The sequence below is a fragment of the Lathyrus oleraceus genome, chromosome 1 (assembly GCF_024323335.1).
Source record: "Lathyrus oleraceus cultivar Zhongwan6 chromosome 1, CAAS_Psat_ZW6_1.0, whole genome shotgun sequence".
Taxonomy (NCBI): Eukaryota; Viridiplantae; Streptophyta; class Magnoliopsida; order Fabales; family Fabaceae; genus Lathyrus; species Lathyrus oleraceus.
The window spans coordinates 44670545-44689002 of NC_066579.1; the positions used below are offsets into that span (position 1 = coordinate 44670545).

Here is an 18458-nt window from a genome sequence, read left to right on the forward strand (position 1 = left end):
TGATGTTGGAACCCTTTTGGTAACCTTAGGGTCACTTTTAAGCTAATTGAGTCAAATTGCCCGCCCTTATGCTTAGTAGAGTTATCACATGTGAAACTTTTACCTTTAGAGCATGTTGACTATTTTAGAGTACTTTTGGGATACTCTAGAGTTATTTTTGAGAATTGGGAGGTATTGGGATTTGTTTAATTTCCCTGATAATTTTTGATGAGTTGAAGGTTTGGGTAATAAAATAACTTTGCTCTTTTTGATGAAAAATAAATAAATTTTTAAACCATAACTTTTTAGTATAGTAATCTGGAGGGATTGCAATGACGACCTTAATTTGACGATTTTGAGATTAGTAATCCGAAAGGATTATAGTGACGGTCTATGATTGACAACTTATATGTTCAACAGTGGAACCTTCTAATGATGTTTTTGATGATGTTGATGATGATTATGATGTGGATGATGTTTCATGCTTACATTATACATGGTCATGCATATATTTATTTCGGAGTTAGGTAGGACTTCGGTCCAATGATGGCCTGGTTTAGAAAGGAACTATTGAGGTCTTACGTCCAGATAGGGACACAGTCTAAGAGGAACCAAAGACATGGGTAAATCAGTAACATACCTCTGATCCCTAAAATCCGATACCACATGCATTTTTTATGAGGAGTTGGTGGCATTAGCATTTGCATCATTATTTGACTTTGATTGTGTCTCTGATGTGAATGATGTACTTATGAATTCGTTATTACCATCATGTTGCTAAATTTCACTGTTAACATTTGTAAGGTATTTCTCATTCCTTTCTTGTTTATTTTGTTGGCTTTGTGCAATTGATGTATAGATACTCAGCAGAAGTAGTCACTTGTGAGTAGAAGACGTCCTTGGAGCTTGCTTCATTTATTTTTGTTTATTGCTTTTAGTTGGTTTGTATCTGCTCTGGTTTGTAACACCCGAAACAGGCTCGTTACTTGCTTTGAAGTTTCTTTGGAAGTTTATTCTCGTTATTTGGTTGTTTTATCCATTAATTAATGTTATGAGGATTATTTGAGTTTTTCGTTGCATGTTTGAAAATGTTTTATGAAATGCATTGATTTGTGCAAAGTAGCATCCTAAATAGTACAATTTTTCATTTTATATTATGAGTCTAAGTTTAGGATGTTATATAGTGGTATCAGAGCAAGTTGGTCCGTCATGTTAGGCTTTTGTGATTTTTATTTGTTTCCTAGTATGTTACATGTGTGTGATATATTGTTGGTGCTCATTTGTTTTTATAACCTCTTGTCAGTAGGAGGGGGTTGAAACAAGTGGGGGAGAAGTGTTTGCTTCTCTTAGATGTTTCAGGGGTGGATGGTTAGTTCAGCATGAAGCTGATTCCGAGAGTGAAGATTTATGGATGAGGTTGTGTTGTTTCCCAAAGCCGAAGAGAGTGAGGATTAGAGATCAAGGGTTGTCGGTCAAATTGAGAAGTCTTTGAGGGAGAACGATCACATGCTTACAATTTTTGCTTCTCTGAGAGTTGATTACGATGTGGCGGCTAGTGGTATGCTGGTAGTGTGTGAACTCCTGAAGATATTAGTGACTTGTCTCCGAGACATGAAGTTGAGTTCGCCATATATTTTATACTTGGTACCAGAACTATTTCGATGGAACCATACATGATGTATGCATCCGAATTGGGGGGACTAAAGAGTCGGTTAGGAGATATGCTTGAGGAGAAATTTGTCAGACAAAGTTTATCACCTTAAAGGAGCTCTAATGTTGTTAGTGAAAAGGAAAGATGATAGTATGAGATTGTGTGTTGATTATCGCCAGCTGAGCAAGGTTACTATCAAGAATAAGTATCCTCTTACCAAGATCGATGACCTTATGTACCATTTAGTAGGTACCTATGTTTGCAGTAAGATTGACTTAAGGTCAAATTATCATCAGATTCGAGTGAAAGATGAATATATTCCAAAGACTATGGTTAGGACATTATATGATCCCTATGAGTACTCAGTGGTTCTAATCGGTATGTCTAATGCCCCTGGTGTATTTATGGAGTATATGAATAAGATCTTCCATTCCTATTTGGATCAGTTTGTAGTGGTGTTTATTTATGATATTCTTATATATTCTAAATCAGATGAACACCATGTTGGACATCTTCATATTCTACTCTAAGTTTTGAAAGATAAGAAGTTATAAGCAAAGTTATCCAAATGTGAGTTATGGTTGCAAGAAGTGAGTTTTCTAGGTTATGTGATTTCCAGTGGTGGTATAGTAGTTGACCTTTCTAAGGTAGATGCAGTGTTATAGTGGGAGGCTCCAAAATCAGTTACTGAGATCATAAGTTTCTTATGGTTGGATCGTTATTACCGAAGATTTATCAAAGGCTTTTATAAGTTAGCTCTACCTTTGACTTAACTGACTCGAAAGGTTGAAGCCTTTGCATGGGACAAGCAGTGTGAAGAGAATTTTCGAGAATTGAAAAAGAAGTTGAAATCAACTCAAATGTTGATATTCCCAAACCCAAAGGAACCTTTCATGGTATACTGTGGTGCATCATGTCATACCCAAATTTTGTCCGGACTACCTTTTGCGTTAAAATAAGAATGGCTTAAAAGGCAAAGAGACGTATGACTTGAATAGTTGGTTTTATACTCCCACTTAGAAAATATTTGGTTTCATCAGCGATTTGAGGTGCGCCAAGCGTTCAAACCTTGAACTTTGGGGGCATCCAAACAAGCAGGATTGTGCCTGTTTTTTTTTTTGTTTTAGGGTTTATCACATGTACTTCCGACCAAGATATTCACCCGGGCCTCGTACTTCATAACATTATGAGTCCCAGATTCCTTAAGGACCGGTCATTAATTTTTGATTATGTATTTCTAGTGTACGAGTCATTGATATATGCACACGTTCGTCATGGCTCAACTTAATTTAAGGATTCTTTACCAAGGGGATACTGACATTCCACCTTGTGTTATTCACCATTGTGTCATAACCCTCTTTCTAAGTTGGTTTCAGTTTCCACCTTTTTTTTCAAAGAAAAAACCATTGATTAGGCCCAAAGTTGAGTTCGAATATCCTATTTTTATCTTGGAAGTTTGGTTTGGTTTTACAAAATATTTGTGACAATTAGTGGTCAAAAATCATTACCCTTTTAAGCATCCCAAGCCAATTTCAAGAGGGAAATTCTAAATAAGTATGAGAATTGCTTCAAGCCTGGGGTTACATTACGAAGTCCAAGTCAAATCTCACAAATGGGGAAGCAAAAGCGCCCAAGGGGACACCTGTAAGCATCAAAATCACAGGACATCAATTAAAATTACAAGCATGTAACAATTTTTCATGAGTTAACCCATATTCTAAGTGTGCTACACCATGTTAACAACATGTTACATCACTTGAGTCAAGAAAGATTAAGTTCTGAATAAAAGGCGTCTAATTGTTGATCTTCCGTGTCCGTTCCATTCCCGTTAAGTTGTGCATCCACCTGCATAAGATGTCTTAACTTGTCCAAAACCAATTCAAAACCTTACAGACATACGCAATAACAATTTGCCTAGACTCATACTGAACATAATATGAACAACATGTGAGCAACAATATAAACAACATGTGAGCAACAGTAGAAGATCACTACAAACATTCGGCATACCATGGAAGTCGTGTAATGTGACAGAAGCATGTTCTGAGGACGAAGCCACAAGCCATGAGGACATACACAATGACGACATTGATGACAACTCAACGTCTTATTGAAGTAGCAGTTGGAAGGGGAAGTAGATACTGATTGTCGTTTTAAGCACTCTTAAGGAAGCATTTACAGCTGTTGGTTATTCTCTTGAACCTGAAGGTCCGTCTTCACTTGCCGAGGTGGGTAATCCTGTCATGGAATTGGAACCTTTCCTTGCGCAATTGGTATGTTCTGATATGGCTTTTTGCTTCAGCTCATGACTACATAAAATCCTTGTCTGAAAATTCTCTTGGAACTGAGATTGCTTCAAGGAGTTGCTTTCTTCTAGAAGATCCACCAGATGCTAAGAAAGAAATAAGCACCTCTGAGGGAGATTTTAAAAGTGAGGAAGATCAGTCTGATAAAAATATACAACATGATACAACAATGTTAGATGATAAAGATTTAGAAGACGATCACCAGAAAACGAAAATTGCAAGTGATGCTTCAGCAGACAAGATACACCTGGCTTCTACGAACGGACTTCCAGAAAAATCGACTTCAAAGGAGCAAGCAATAATTAGTCATGAGAGTGGGCTCAACAAATGTGATGATCCCTGCGTTTCAAAAGCAAACCAACGCATTGAAAGGCCGCAAAGTTGTCACATCCGTGCCAAAACCGTCATGACATAGGCTACATCGGTAAAATCAGCAATACCTGTTGCAAAATACACACTGTCATGAAATTGAAAGCAACACATGAATACGAAACAAAGATGCAAATGGCCTAGAGGTTAGCTACTGCATAAAGCATACCCGGTCCTGACCGTGATGTTGAAGTCTTAGATTCTACATACAAGACAAGCCAAGGTCCAAGGTCATTACAAAATGCACATTGCAACACTTACCTTGTGAACCAACATGATAAAGTGTGCATCACCCTTGTAGTGTCGATGTTCCTTCAAGAAACCGCACCAGATTGAGTATCAACGGCGTAATGGAATCATGGCTTAGCACTTCGCGAGAATTGGTAGCTAATGCTGCAAGCCAAGGCTATGAATAAGAGGTGACTGTGGTATACCGACTGGGAATTATAAAGACTTCGTGGCCAATGTCCGGCATTATCAAACAAACCTGCAATAGTCATAGCAAACCAACCATCAGGATTTAACTATTCAGTCAAAATTCAGCACAAAGCAGAGCCATGAATATACGTTGTTAAAACTCGACGCATAGGAATGTGCTAAACAAGCGAGAAGGTCGTTGCATAAAAGTTCGCCACAAAGTCACAAAAATGAAAGTCGTGAATATAAGTTAGAATTACCTAAACCATAAGGTATTTTGGTACAAACATATGGTTGCATCATCCAACACATGACCTGCTGCAGAACCAATACATGCGTATGTAATTGTGTAACAACCATATGAGTTAATCCCGTTACCGTGATTCCTGCATACTCGCCAAGAAGACTCCAGTGCATGAATGTTGATGAACCAAGCATGGTACGACCATCAGAACTCTGCTGCAAAATGTATGTCACAAGTGAAACGCTTGAGATAATATATTGTAATACAAAACCAAGATCATGTGAATCAAGGCATGTGTAAGACATGAACACAAACGCAAATCAAACCAATATTCATGAATGGAAATGCATACTTATCATGAATTTTCAAGTCCGCTATTTAAAGTCCGCAACCAATCCCAAGGCAGTGTGCTATAACAAGCGTCACCACTACAGCAGGTCTCGGCAGGCCAAAGCGTTCAACCACGAGTAGACTTTGCATCAACAACAAAGACTTCCCATGATCATGAACTTGCTGCGAGATGTGTATTATCATAGACATTAATAGTAGTGCATAAATGGGAAATGGGGAGGTATCTCTGTCATGAAAAGCACCTCAGGGGACAAACAAGATGGCAATGCGCATTGGGAACAAAACTGACACGATGTTCCAACCTGCAAAACAACCACAAGTTGCGAGAAGGAGCGAGAAATCAACATAATTTACAGTGGATCCAATCCAAACGTAGGCAACACACGTGACCGAATTCCATTACCATAATAGGAACGACCTTGCTAGCCATTCCAAAAGCGTGATGCACAAGTCATAATGAACCATTGGTGGAAGACCAAGAAGAGCAAAACTGCAAAATTCAAACCAGTAAAGAAGGTCAATCACAAAGAGTCAATACGCCAGTAAAAGAGGACAATTACCGCAGTGAAAAGTGAAAATAGATGGTTACCATAGATTCACTTGAGACAAAACCTTATCCTTTCATTTGAGGGACCACATCAATTTGGAGGACCACCAAATCTGGAAGAGATCCTGCTAGCTAACGGAATGATTCTTCCAAAATTCGCCAGCTCATGAAGGATGAAAATGATTGAACCTCGTACTCGACCCTATAAAAAGGAGGCATTGATTCACTAATAGAGACCTGAGATTTCCACACCGTTACTCTGCTGATATTTTGCTCACACCCAATCACCAAAGCTCGATACTCCCGAAGTGTACTCAAAGTTCATCATTAGAACTTTGAGTAAACTAAGCTAAACCACTGCCAAACATTAGATACACCAAATCGATAAAGACGAACGGAGCTGGAGAGGGAGCGAAGAAGGCGTAGAGATCAGAAGGAAGAAGAGAGAATCTCGAGAGACGCTAAAAAATCGCTTACCTCGCCTTGACCGGAGTTTGAACATCGGACTAGCTCCGATCTAGTATTTAAAACTTCTCTTTGCATGATTTGATGTTACTATCTTGTGCATGTCGCCTCATAGAGTGTAAATCATATGATTATCGCATGAAATCTCTATTGCCATGGACTCGATTCTAGGTTGAAAACTTAGGTTTCTGGTTGTTGTTGTTTTCCGATTTGGCTCTTTGGATTTTTCTTTGGTTTGTAAATCTACTTGTTTAAATCCGGGTTTATGAATGATTGTTTGGTTAGGAGTTTTGATATGGTTTCCGAGTCTAGCGACGGCGCCGCCATGGCAGTGCAAAGATGTCGTAGAGTTACGCCATTACCAATTTGCTTGTTTCAAATGTTGAGTTTGGTCTTAGGATAAAAAAGAGAAAAAAATAAAATAGTGGGATGGGAAGGATGATTAACGTGAGGGAGAGATGTATACAAGTTTTCTATTTGGTTTATGTTGCATTTCTTCTAAAATCTTCATTTAAGAGTTGTGATGGAAAGTGATGGATGAATCAGATTCCCTAGGATATCATCATGCCATATTTAATGTTTACTAGTTATTACTGTTCATACGACTCCCTATATGCTTCGTGGCCTTTAACGATCGAAATTCCAACGGCTGTACAGCTGCTCTTTGGGACCTTTTTCTCTTCCATTTGCAGATTGTTACGGATGGATGGTCGAGTGGGCTTAAGGCCCATTCTTTCGTTTTTTGTGTGTTGGTATTAACAGACTGCTTATTTTGGGAGGTCATGGGCCTTATAGCCCATTTCGGGTCCCTCACAATCCAAGACTTCTGTTGGACCATTGCAGCATGATTTAAGGGTTCACCCCCGTTCTCCTTTCACACACCCAGCCTGCATTTTTATTCATTTGTCATTTTATCCAAAATTTTATTTAAGTATTTGAATGGCATAATGATTATGATTAATAACCGTAAAAATATTTTTATCAACATAAGTTCGATTATTATCGTTAATTTTTATTTTAGTTATTTATGGCGTTAGATTCTTATAGTCAATCAAATGGATGATAATTGTTGCTAAAATAAATTTGATTTTGGTCCAATACCAAATAGTCTTTCTCAAAGTATATTAATTCTAAATAAATTCAAATTCACCGTATTTAAATAATATTCTCTTAAAATTATTTAAAATTATTTAAAATTAATGATTGAATGAAAAGAAGAATAGTAAGCCTCCGCTTCACTATCTCTCGACTATTCGAATAATTGGCGTACGCCATATTGCTCGGATTTTCGTCATTTTCAATTAAAACCCTAAAAATTCTATAAAATTAAAATCACTCCCCCAAATTATTTATAAATTATAAAAGCTTTATTTTAATAATTAATTTTGAATGAAAAGGAGAATAGTAAGCCTCTGCTTCACTATCTCTCGACTATTCGAATAATTGGCGTACGCCATATTGCTCGGATTTTCGTCATTCAATTAAAATCCTAAAAACTCTATAAAATTAAAATCACTACCTCAAATTAATTACAAATCCTAAAAGCTTTATTTTAATAATTAATTTTGATTGAAAAGGAGAATAGTAAGCCTCCGCTTCACTATCTCTCGACTATTCGAATGATTGGCGTACGCCATATTGCTCGGATTTTCGTCATTCAATTAAAACCCTAATAATCATACAAAATACAAATCATCTTCATAAATTAAGGTAATACTCAAAATATACCTTTTTATAAACTTGGGATGAAAAGGAATATAGGAAGCGTTCGCTTCACTATTTCTCAAGTACTTGAATGATTGGCGCACGCCATATTGCTCGAGTTCTTGTCGCCCGATTAAAATATCAAACCATAACATTCCGAATCATTTCTTTTAAATCAACTACAGATTCTTTTAATTCTAAATTTTCGAAAATTAAGGATGGGAGGCGTTTGCCTCACTATCTCTCGATTATTCAAATAATTAACGTACGCCACATTGCTCGAATCTTCGTCATCAAATTAAAACGTGACCGAATAAATTCAAATCATTTTTTTATATCAAATACAACATCTAAAAACATTTCTTCTTAAATTAAACTTCGGATGATAAAAGATGGGAGGTGTTCGCCTCACCATCTCTCGATTGTTTGAATAATTGGCGCTCGCCATATTGCACGAATCATCGACTTCCGATTAATACATTTTAAATAAACTTGGATAAAGGAATAAGTGGTGTACGCCTCATTATTCTTTGAATAAGCAAGTAGGAGCAAAAGCCTTCAACTTTCAACTTAAAATTTTGCCAATCCAGGCCAACGTGGTGTGAGCAAAAGCCCCATATTTTTGCCAATCCAGGCCAACGTGGTGTGAGACGAAGCTCCGACTTAATGCATATGGATGTATATGACATGTACGACTTGAAACTCTAACAACATAATAGCAACAGCAACACAACAGCTTTTCAACAAAACAACTTAAATCAACTTTGGCTCATCAGCCTACAACTCAGTATTTTTCAACAAAGCAACTTAAAATCAACTTTGGCTCATCAGCCTACAACTCAGTATTTTTCAACACAACTTAAAATTTAACTTTTCAACATAATTGCATCAACATTTCACAACACAAACCCAACAATTTTTATTCATCAATTTAACTGCAATAAGGCAACTACCAATCGCATTTACAACATAAAAATCAACTATTTTCCACACTGCAACAGTGTTATCAAGTTTCGCTGCTGACAAAAAAAACCATCATGCACGTCTATGAACAAAATTGAAGGCTTTGAGTCGACCGTAGGGGTCAGCTCAAAGTTCGCGGTCGGCGCAAAGGCTCTGCTCAACTGGAGGGAGTCGGCGCAAAGACCACCTTGCGTCGACGCATGGGGTCGACGCTTAACTCACGGGTCGGCGCCAAAATGCCTTGCGTCGACGCATGCAGTCGGCGCATGCCCCACGGGTCAGCGCACGCCGACCCTATGGTCGACCGCTCGCGCGCAGACTCAGATTTTTCTGAGTTATTCCAAGTTCCGTCAGCTTCACGCAGATCAGGTTTTCCGGCCGCTTCCGCATCTAAAACCCTTTCTAAGAAAACCTAATTTGTCTTTAATTTAGTAGTGTCGAATCAAGTTTTTAATTGTGATCCGTGCTATAGTCTAACATTTACGACTCACACAACTATCAATTCAATTTGCAGTTTTTAACACGGTTTATCCAACGTCAATTTCAGCATATACAGTCCCAATTAGGGTTAAATCAACGGCTTATCACTACCCATGACATGTTAATCTATAATACCCATTAACCGACGATAAACCCCCCTTACCTGAGATAATCCGGCAATTCTCTAAGCTTTAGCTTTTTCGTTCCTCAACCGTGCTTTTCGGCTCTTTGCCCTTTTTCCTCTTCTCTGCAGCTCCTCTGAGTTTCACGTGAAATTTCTTTGTTAAGAATGAAACCCTTTTCTTTATTCCCACTTATATATATATTCCAATTATTATTATTCCAAAATAATAATAATAATAATAATAATAATAATAATAATCCAATAATCCAATTTATTTAATTAAATTAATAATTATATTATCAACTTAATTAAATAATTCTTTTTTCTTTATTTGGGGTGTTACAACTCTCCCCCACTAAAAGAGTTTTCGTCCTCGAAAACATACCTCAAGCAAATAACTCTGGATAGGACTCTTTCATCCGACTCTCCAGCTCCCAAGTCACATTGCCACCTGCTGGTCCTCCCCAAGCTACCTTCACTAAGGCAATCTCTTTACCCCGCAACTGCTTCAACTCCCGATCCTCGATCCTCATAGGCGATGTTTCAACAGTCAGGTTATCTCTCACCTGTACATCATCCACTTGGACTACATGCGACGGATCATGAATATACCTCCTCAACTGAGACACATGAAAAACCTCATGCAAATTCGCAAGTGACGGCGGTAAAGCGATACGATAGGCTACTTCTCCTATCCTCTCCAAAATCTGATAAGGACCAATAAATCGAGGTGTCAACTTCTTCGACTTCAAAGCCCGACCAACACCTGTTATCGGAGTAACACGAAGAAACACATGATCTCCCTCTTGAAACTCAAGTGACTTCCTCCTCTTGTCATGATAACTCTTCTGACGACTCTGAGCCATCCTCATCTTCTCCTGAATCATCTTAATCTTTTCTGTAGTATGTTGAACAATTTCCGGTCCGACCACAGCACTCTCACCGGACTCACACCAACATAACGGTGTCCGACATCTCCTACCATACAAAGCTTCAAACGGCGCCATACCAATGCTCGAATGAAAACTATTGTTGTAGGTAAACTCAATCAACGGTAAATAACAATCCCAACCACCTCCTTTTTCCAAAACACAAGCTCTCAAAAGATCTTCTAATGACTGAATCGTCCTCTCAGTCTGACCGTCAGTCTGCGGATGATATGCAGAACTCAATCTCAGCTTAGTTCCCAAAGCTCTCTGCAAACCTCCCCAGAACTTCGAGGTAAATCTAGGATCTCTGTCCGAAACAATACTCGACGGAATACCATGCAAACTTACAATCTTCTCAATATACAACTCAGCCAATTTTTCTAACGGATAATCCATTCTAATCGGAATGAAATGAGCCGACTTTGTTAATCTGTCAACAATCACCCAAATAGCTTCAAAATTCTTACTTGTCCTCGGTAAACCAGAAACAAAATCCATACTGATACCATCCCACTTCCACTCTGGAATAGCCAACGGTTGCATTAGCCCAGACGGCTTCTGATGCTCAATCTTTGACTTCTGACAAGTCAAACAAGAATAGACAAAACTCGCAATTTCTCTTTTCATTCCCGGCCACCAAAATAACTTCTTCAAATCATGATACATCTTCGTAGCTCCAGGATGAATACTCAGACCACTACGATGTCCTTCCTCAAGAATACTCTTCTTAAGCTCGGTAACATCCGGAATACACACCCGACTACCAAACTTCAAAATACCATTCTCATCAACTCTGAATTCGCCACCTTGACCTTGACTCACTAGAGTCAACTTATCAACCAAAAGCATATCAGATTTCTGACCCTCTCTGATCTCATCCAGAATACCACTTGTCAACTTCAACATTCCCAATTTAACACTATTGTGAGTACTCTCACACACCAAACTCAAGTCTCTAAACTGTTCAATTAAATCCAACTCCTTAACCATTAGCATAGACATATGCAATGATTTCCGACTCAACGCATCAGCCACTACATTTGCTTTACCCGGATGGTAATTCAAACCAAAGTCATAATCCTTCAGAAACTCTAACCATCTCCTCTGTCTCATATTCAGCTCTTTCTGATCAAACAAATACTTTAAACTTTTATGGTCACTGAAAACTTCAAATCTTGACCCATACAAGTAATGTCTCCATAACTTCAGAACAAACACCACAGCCGCCAACTCTAAATCGTGCGTCGGATAATTCCTCTCATGAATCCTCAGCTGTCTTGAAGCATAAGCTATAACCTGCTTATTCTGCATCAACACGCCACCCAAACCCAACAATGAAGCATCACAGTAAACTTCAAATGGTTCCGACGAACTCGGTAATGTCAGAATAGGAGCAGTAGTTAACCTTCTCTTTAACTCTTGGAACCCTTCTTCACATTTTGAGTCCCAAACAAATGCTTGCCCCTTTCTAGTCAACATCGTCAACGGTAATGCCAACTTAGAAAACCCTTCAATGAACTTCCTATAATAACCAGCCAAACCAAGAAAACTTCGAATCTCAGCAACAGACTTCGGGGCTTCCCACTTAGATACCGCTTCTATCTTAGAAGGATCAACAGCAACACCACCTCTTGAAATCACATGACCAAGAAAACTTACCTCTTCTAACCAAAATTCACACTTGGACAATTTAGCAAATAATTTCTTTTCTCGTAGAACTTCCAAAACCACTCTCAAATGCTCAGCATGCTCTTCTTCCGATTTCGAATACACCAAAATATCATCAATAAATACCACAACAAACTTGTCTAGATACCGATGGAAAATCCTATTCATATACTCCATAAATACTCCAGGCGCATTAGTCACACCAAAAGGCATTATAGAATACTCATAATGTCCATACCTTGTCCTGAAAGCAGTCTTCTGAATATCCTCAGTCTTCACACGTATCTGATGATACCCAGATCTCAAATCTATCTTGCTGAACACACTTGCACCAACCAACTGATCCATCAAATCATCAATCCTCGGCAAAGGATACCGATTCTTGATCGTCACTTTATTCAGTTGCCTGTAGTCCACACACAACCTCATAGTACCTTCTTTCTTCTTAACCAATAGCACTGGTGCACCCCACGGTGACACACTCGGACGAATAAATTTCTTATCCAACAGATCTTCCAACTGACTCTTCAATTCAGTTAACTCAACAGCAGACATACGGTACGGAGCCATCGATATCGGTCTAGTACCAGGTACCAAATCAATCGAGAACTCCACTTCACGCTCTGGCGGCAATTCATTCACTTCTTCCGGAAACACATCAGGAAAATCACACACCACAGCTAGATCGCAAATCATCAGTTTATCTTTAGCCTCCAAAGTCGCTAACAGTATAAACAACTCTGCCCCATCAGCTACTTCCTCATCCACCTGTCTGGCTGATAGAAATAAACTTTTTCCTTCTTCCATCCCAGGAAAAATCACAGTCTTATCAAAACAGTTGATAGAAACTCGGTTAAACACCAACCAGTTCATACCCAGAATAACATCAATCTGCACTAACGGAAGACACACAAGGTCTATCCCAAAGTCTCTACCAAAAATACTCAAAGGACAATTTAAACAAACCGAAGTAGTAGTCACTGAACCCTTCGCAGGAGTATCAATTACCATACTTCCAAACATCTCGGATATCTCTAACTTAAGTTTCACAGCACAATCCAAAGATATAAAGGAATGAGTCGCACCTGTGTCAATAATAGCTACAAGGGGAAAGCCATTAATATAACACGTACCTCGGATCAAACGATCATCTGCAGAAGTCTCAGAACCCGATAAAGCAAAGACCTTGCCTCCTGACTGATTCCCTTTCTTCGGCTTCTGACACTGACTTCCAATATGCCCTTCTTCTCCGCAATTAAAACAAATCACTTCCTTGTGCTTGCAATCAGCTATTGCATGGCCAATCTTACCACAGCGAAAACACCTCTTTACTTCAGCAGTACATACATTACTCTTATGACCAGCCTGACCACACTTGAAGCAAACTATACCAGTAGGAGCACCTCCCCCACTAGCTCTCTGAGCCGGAGCAGCTCTTTGTCTCCCTTTTCCAGCCGGAACATCATATGGCTTGCCACGGTTTTGATGTTGCTTGCCTCTGCGATCACTGACAATCTTGTAATGAGCATTATTGTCCTCTTCAAATATCCTGCAGCTATCAACCAACTCAGTAAAAATGCGTATCTTCTGATACCCAACAGCCTTCTTAATTTCAGAGCGCAATCCATTTTCAAACTTGATGCACTTTGAAAATTCAGCACCAGCACCAGTGTAATGAGGATAAAATTTGGACAACTCCACAAATTTCGCAGCATAATCCGTGACAGACATGTTTCCTTGCTTCAGCTCAAGGAATTCAATCTCCTTCTTACCACGGACATCCTCTGGATAATACTTCCTCAGAAATTCCCTACGGAATACATCCCAAGTAACGACTTCACCTGCCGCGGTCAACCTCTCGTGAGTCTCTAGCCACCAGTCGTCAGCTTCGACTGCTAGCATGTGAGTACCATACCGAACCTTCTGAGCTGGAGTACAATCCATAACACGGAAGATTCTCTCAATCTCTTTCAACCATCCCAAGGCTGCATCTGGATCATGCTTTCCTTTAAACACCGGCGGGTTCTCTCTCTGAAAAGTCGCCAAGCTACGTGATCCAGCATCTCCACCAGCATTTGGCAAGTTCTGCACAGCTTGTGCCATTGCTTGCATTGCGGCAGCCATTGCAGCGTCATTCCTTCCAGCCATTTCAACTTATCAATACAACACAACTTAACGTTAGATTAATAACAATTACACAATTGTTAGACAGTAACGACACGACAACTGGCCGGACAGACCGACCTGCTCTGATACCACTAATGTAACACCCTTCTAAAATACCCCAAATGTTTAATAATAAAACAACAATTAAATCATACATATCAGAGTAATCATGCATCTCAAGGGTGTCACATAACGACTTCTTTACAAAAGTCAATATAAAATCAGTCATGCTCAATTTTATTCAACATAAAACTTCTTTAACAATACGCAGCGGATAAAATAATTCAACATCTGTAATTCATCAAAATTAACATTTATTCAACAATTCAAACATCCCGTCCCGATGTTACATCTATCAGAGCATGACCCTCTAACCACACTAGACTTCAAGCACTAGTTTCTATTCGACTCACTGCTCGTTACCTGAAAAATATAGCTGTAAGGGTGAGTTCCTCAATCGATATAACAAATATTATAATTTATCATGTTATGTTAAGTAATTCTACACGTTAATCACCCTAATTATATCATGCATTAGGCAACGGCACAGTCAACTCAATTATCATATTCAAACACAACGTAAAGGCAACTCAATAACAACATAAAATGCAACTCAATGAGACTCGACTCTTCATGCATGTGGTACCATTTGGAGTAAAACTCCCAACTTAAAATCATTGCCAGTTTAGTGGGCATCAAGGCATAAGCCTTCAACTTTCAACTTAAAATTTTGCCAATCCAGGCCAACGTGGTGTGAGCAAAAGCCCCATATTTTTGCCAATCCAGGCCAACGTGGTGTGAGACGAAGCTCCGACTTAATGCATATGGATGTATATGACATGTACGACTTGAAACTCTAACAACATAATAGCAACAGCAACACAACAGCTTTTCAACAAAACAACTTAAATCAACTTTGGCTCATCAGCCTACAACTCAGTATTTTTCAACAAAGCAACTTAAAATCAACTTTGGCTCATCAGCCTACAACTCAGTATTTTTCAACACAACTTAAAATTTAACTTTTCAACATAATTGCATCAACATTTCACAACACAAACCCAACAATTTTTATTCATCAATTTAACTGCAATAAGGCAACTACCAATCGCATTTACAACATAAAAATCAACTATTTTCCACACTGCAACAGTGTTATCAAGTTTCGCTGCTGACAAAAAAAACCATCATGCACGTCTACGAACAAAATTGAAGGCTTTGAGTCGACCGTAGGGGTCAGCTCAAAGTTCGCGGTCGGCGCAAAGGCTCTGCTCAACTGGAGGGAGTCGGCGCAAAGACCACCTTGCGTCGACGCATGGGGTCGACGCTTAACTCACGGGTCGGCGCCAAAATGCCTTGCGTCGACGCATGCAGTCGGCGCATGCCCCACGGGTCAGCGCACGCCGACCCTATGGTCGACCGCTCGCGCGCAGACTCAGATTTTTCTGAGTTATTCCAAGTTCCGTCAGCTTCACGCAGATCAGGTTTTCCGGCCGCTTCCGCATCTAAAACCCTTTCTAAGAAAACCTAATTTGTCTTTAATTTAGTAGTGTCGAATCAAGTTTTTAATTGTGATCCGTGCTATAGTCTAACATTTACGACTCACACAACTATCAATTCAATTTGCAGTTTTTAACACGGTTTATCCAACGTCAATTTCAGCATATACAGTCCCAATTAGGGTTAAATCAACGGCTTATCACTACCCATGACATGTTAATCTATAATACCCATTAACCGACGATAAACCCCCCTTACCTGAGATAATCCGGCAATTCTCTAAGCTTTAGCTTTTTCGTTCCTCAACCGTGCTTTTCGGCTCTTTGCCCTTTTTCCTCTTCTCTGCAGCTCCTCTGAGTTTCACGTGAAATTTCTTTGTTAAGAATGAAACCCTTTTCCTTATTCCCACTTATATATATATTCCAATTATTATTATTCCAAAATAATAATAATAATAATAATAATAATAATCCAATAATCCAATTTATTTAATTAAATTAATAATTATATTATCAACTTAATTAAATAATTCTTTTTTCTTTATTTGGGGTGTTACAGGGTACGCCTCACTACCATGCATATTCAACATCCACAAATAAACCTTCAAAATAATCGAACGAAAAAGGAGTAGAAGGCGTTCGCCTTATTATTCCTCGAAAGAATTGGACGATTGGTGTGCACCACATTGCTTAATCTTTCGTCGTTCTTCAAAATACCTTAACAAATCAAATTAATGTCTCGCCCCCATGCGACCAACAACTTAAAAATTCTTTTCAAAAGAACACTGTTAATCCTTTCTAATACGCACCACAAACCAATGCTTAAGCCTCCGCCGAGAGTAGACAAGCCAGCGTTTAGCCTTTAGAACGCGATCTACACAGTCGTTCATTAAAAGACACCAACAAAAATCGTAGTTCCCCGAACTACGAATGCTCTGATTTCCTTATTGCACCATAAGGACACGTAGGCAGGAGATTGCTGTATCTTCGCGAGCACACTAATAAAAAACCTCCCCTTTTCTCCTTTTGAGGTCTTCACCCATACCTATCATCAATTCTAATTACTCGAAGCAAATAAATAACAATCAACTAACATTCAAATATCAAATTAGACTAAAAGGTTCCCGTTGAGTATAACGGACGTGAGGGGTGCTAATACATTCCCCTTGCGTAATCGACTCCCGAACCCGAATATGGTTGCGATGACCATCATTCTATTTTCTAAAAGGTTTTATCGATATTTTCCTATTCCTTCATTGGAATAAATAAAGTTCGATGGCGACTCTGTTCGAACATAAATTTTTCCGCGACCATCGCGAGGAATCGTATTTTTCGAGATGCGACAGATGGCGACTCTGCTGGGGAAAATTGCTCCAAGCAAGAGAGAGTCAAGCCTAACTTAGTCAATTTGCTATGGACGTTAAAATACCACTTTTATTTGCTTCTGTATATCTTGATGTATTATTTATGCTATGTAATTTATTCTGCTATTGTGTTGGGTGATCTATGGTGTTTGACATATGTTGTGAGATAAGCTCCGTACCCGAGCTTTGAGAAGAACTTAGAACCCAGAGTTGTGTAGTACTGAACCGAGGGGTGTACACCGTATTGGGACAATACGAGAACTCCACCTAGAGTAGATCTGTTCAGAATTTCCATCCTAATATGGCTAGCCCATTATTATGAGGAAACGTTGAACATGGTCCATGACTCTGGGAACCTCATCTTAAACTGAAGTCCATCTTCATGATTGGCGATCGTGTAGTATTGAACCGAAGGGTCTACGCCCTGTTCGAACAATACGAGGATCCCACTTAGAGTAGACCGATTCAGAACTTCCATTTCAATGTGGCTAGCCCATTATTGCGATGGAAGACTGAACTTGATCCATGACTCTAAGTTCTTATCATGAAAATGGATAACCTTAGGAGCAATCCTTAATGTGTGAGGTAAAAGACATAGAACCGTTGTTAAGTTGAACCTTGTGATATGTGTGAAGCCTGGATCCCTGTCATTGCATAAACATCATGTTGCATTTATTATGAGCATAGCAAAATCATTTACACACTTTTTATTTTCAGGGAATTTCAAAATTTTCAGTTAATTAAGCATTCAAGAACAAATGGAGTCAGAAAAGAAAAAAACATTCCAAATCAAAGCTTAGGTACCGTGTGTGAAGGGGTCCATTGCATTCAGAGACGGGTTGACTAATATCCGTCGAGACGCATTCACACTCAAATATGGGAAGATTCTACACTTGTTGTCTGTACCAGTACAGAAGGATGATATTACCGCATTAGCCCAGTTTTATTATCCACCACTCAGAAGTTTCCTCTTTAGAGATTTCCAGTTGGCCCCGACTTTGGAAGAATTCGGAAGAATATTGGACTCTCCTAAGCAAAAGAAGGGACCATACAAGGGGTTAGGTCAAATCCCTAAACCCGAAGAGTTGGCAGAAGTATTAGACATCCCAGTCAAAGATCTAACCCCTAACATCAAAATTTGGGGGAAGGTGCAAGGAATTCCACAAGAGTACCTGGAGAAAACTGCTCAAAGCTTTGCTGAAGCCCAGAAGTGGGAAGCCCATGATACTATT

The 18458-nt window shown here is 39.1% G+C and overlaps 1 long non-coding RNA gene across 6 annotated transcripts; it reads right to left on the bottom strand.

Annotated features, from left to right (window-relative positions):
* Positions 1 to 3129: 3129 nt before the first annotated feature.
* On the bottom strand, positions 3130 to 6970 carry LOC127096176 (uncharacterized). 6 transcript variants are annotated; one of them, XR_007792712.1, is made up of 8 exons: positions 6342 to 6967; positions 5907 to 6221; positions 5721 to 5807; positions 5319 to 5619; positions 4983 to 5178; positions 4567 to 4792; positions 3641 to 4376; positions 3130 to 3272 (listed from the first exon to the last, which is right to left on the bottom strand). It is a non-coding gene; the product is annotated as an uncharacterized LOC127096176 (long non-coding RNA). The 6 variants fall into 6 exon arrangements; XR_007792713.1 differs by lacking the exon at positions 3130 to 3272 and having other exon boundaries at positions 3298 to 4076; positions 4184 to 4376; positions 6342 to 6970; XR_007792711.1 differs by lacking the exon at positions 3130 to 3272 and having other exon boundaries at positions 3298 to 4376; positions 5319 to 5479; positions 5560 to 5619; positions 6342 to 6969.
* Between the last annotated feature and the right edge of the window lie 11488 nt (positions 6971 to 18458).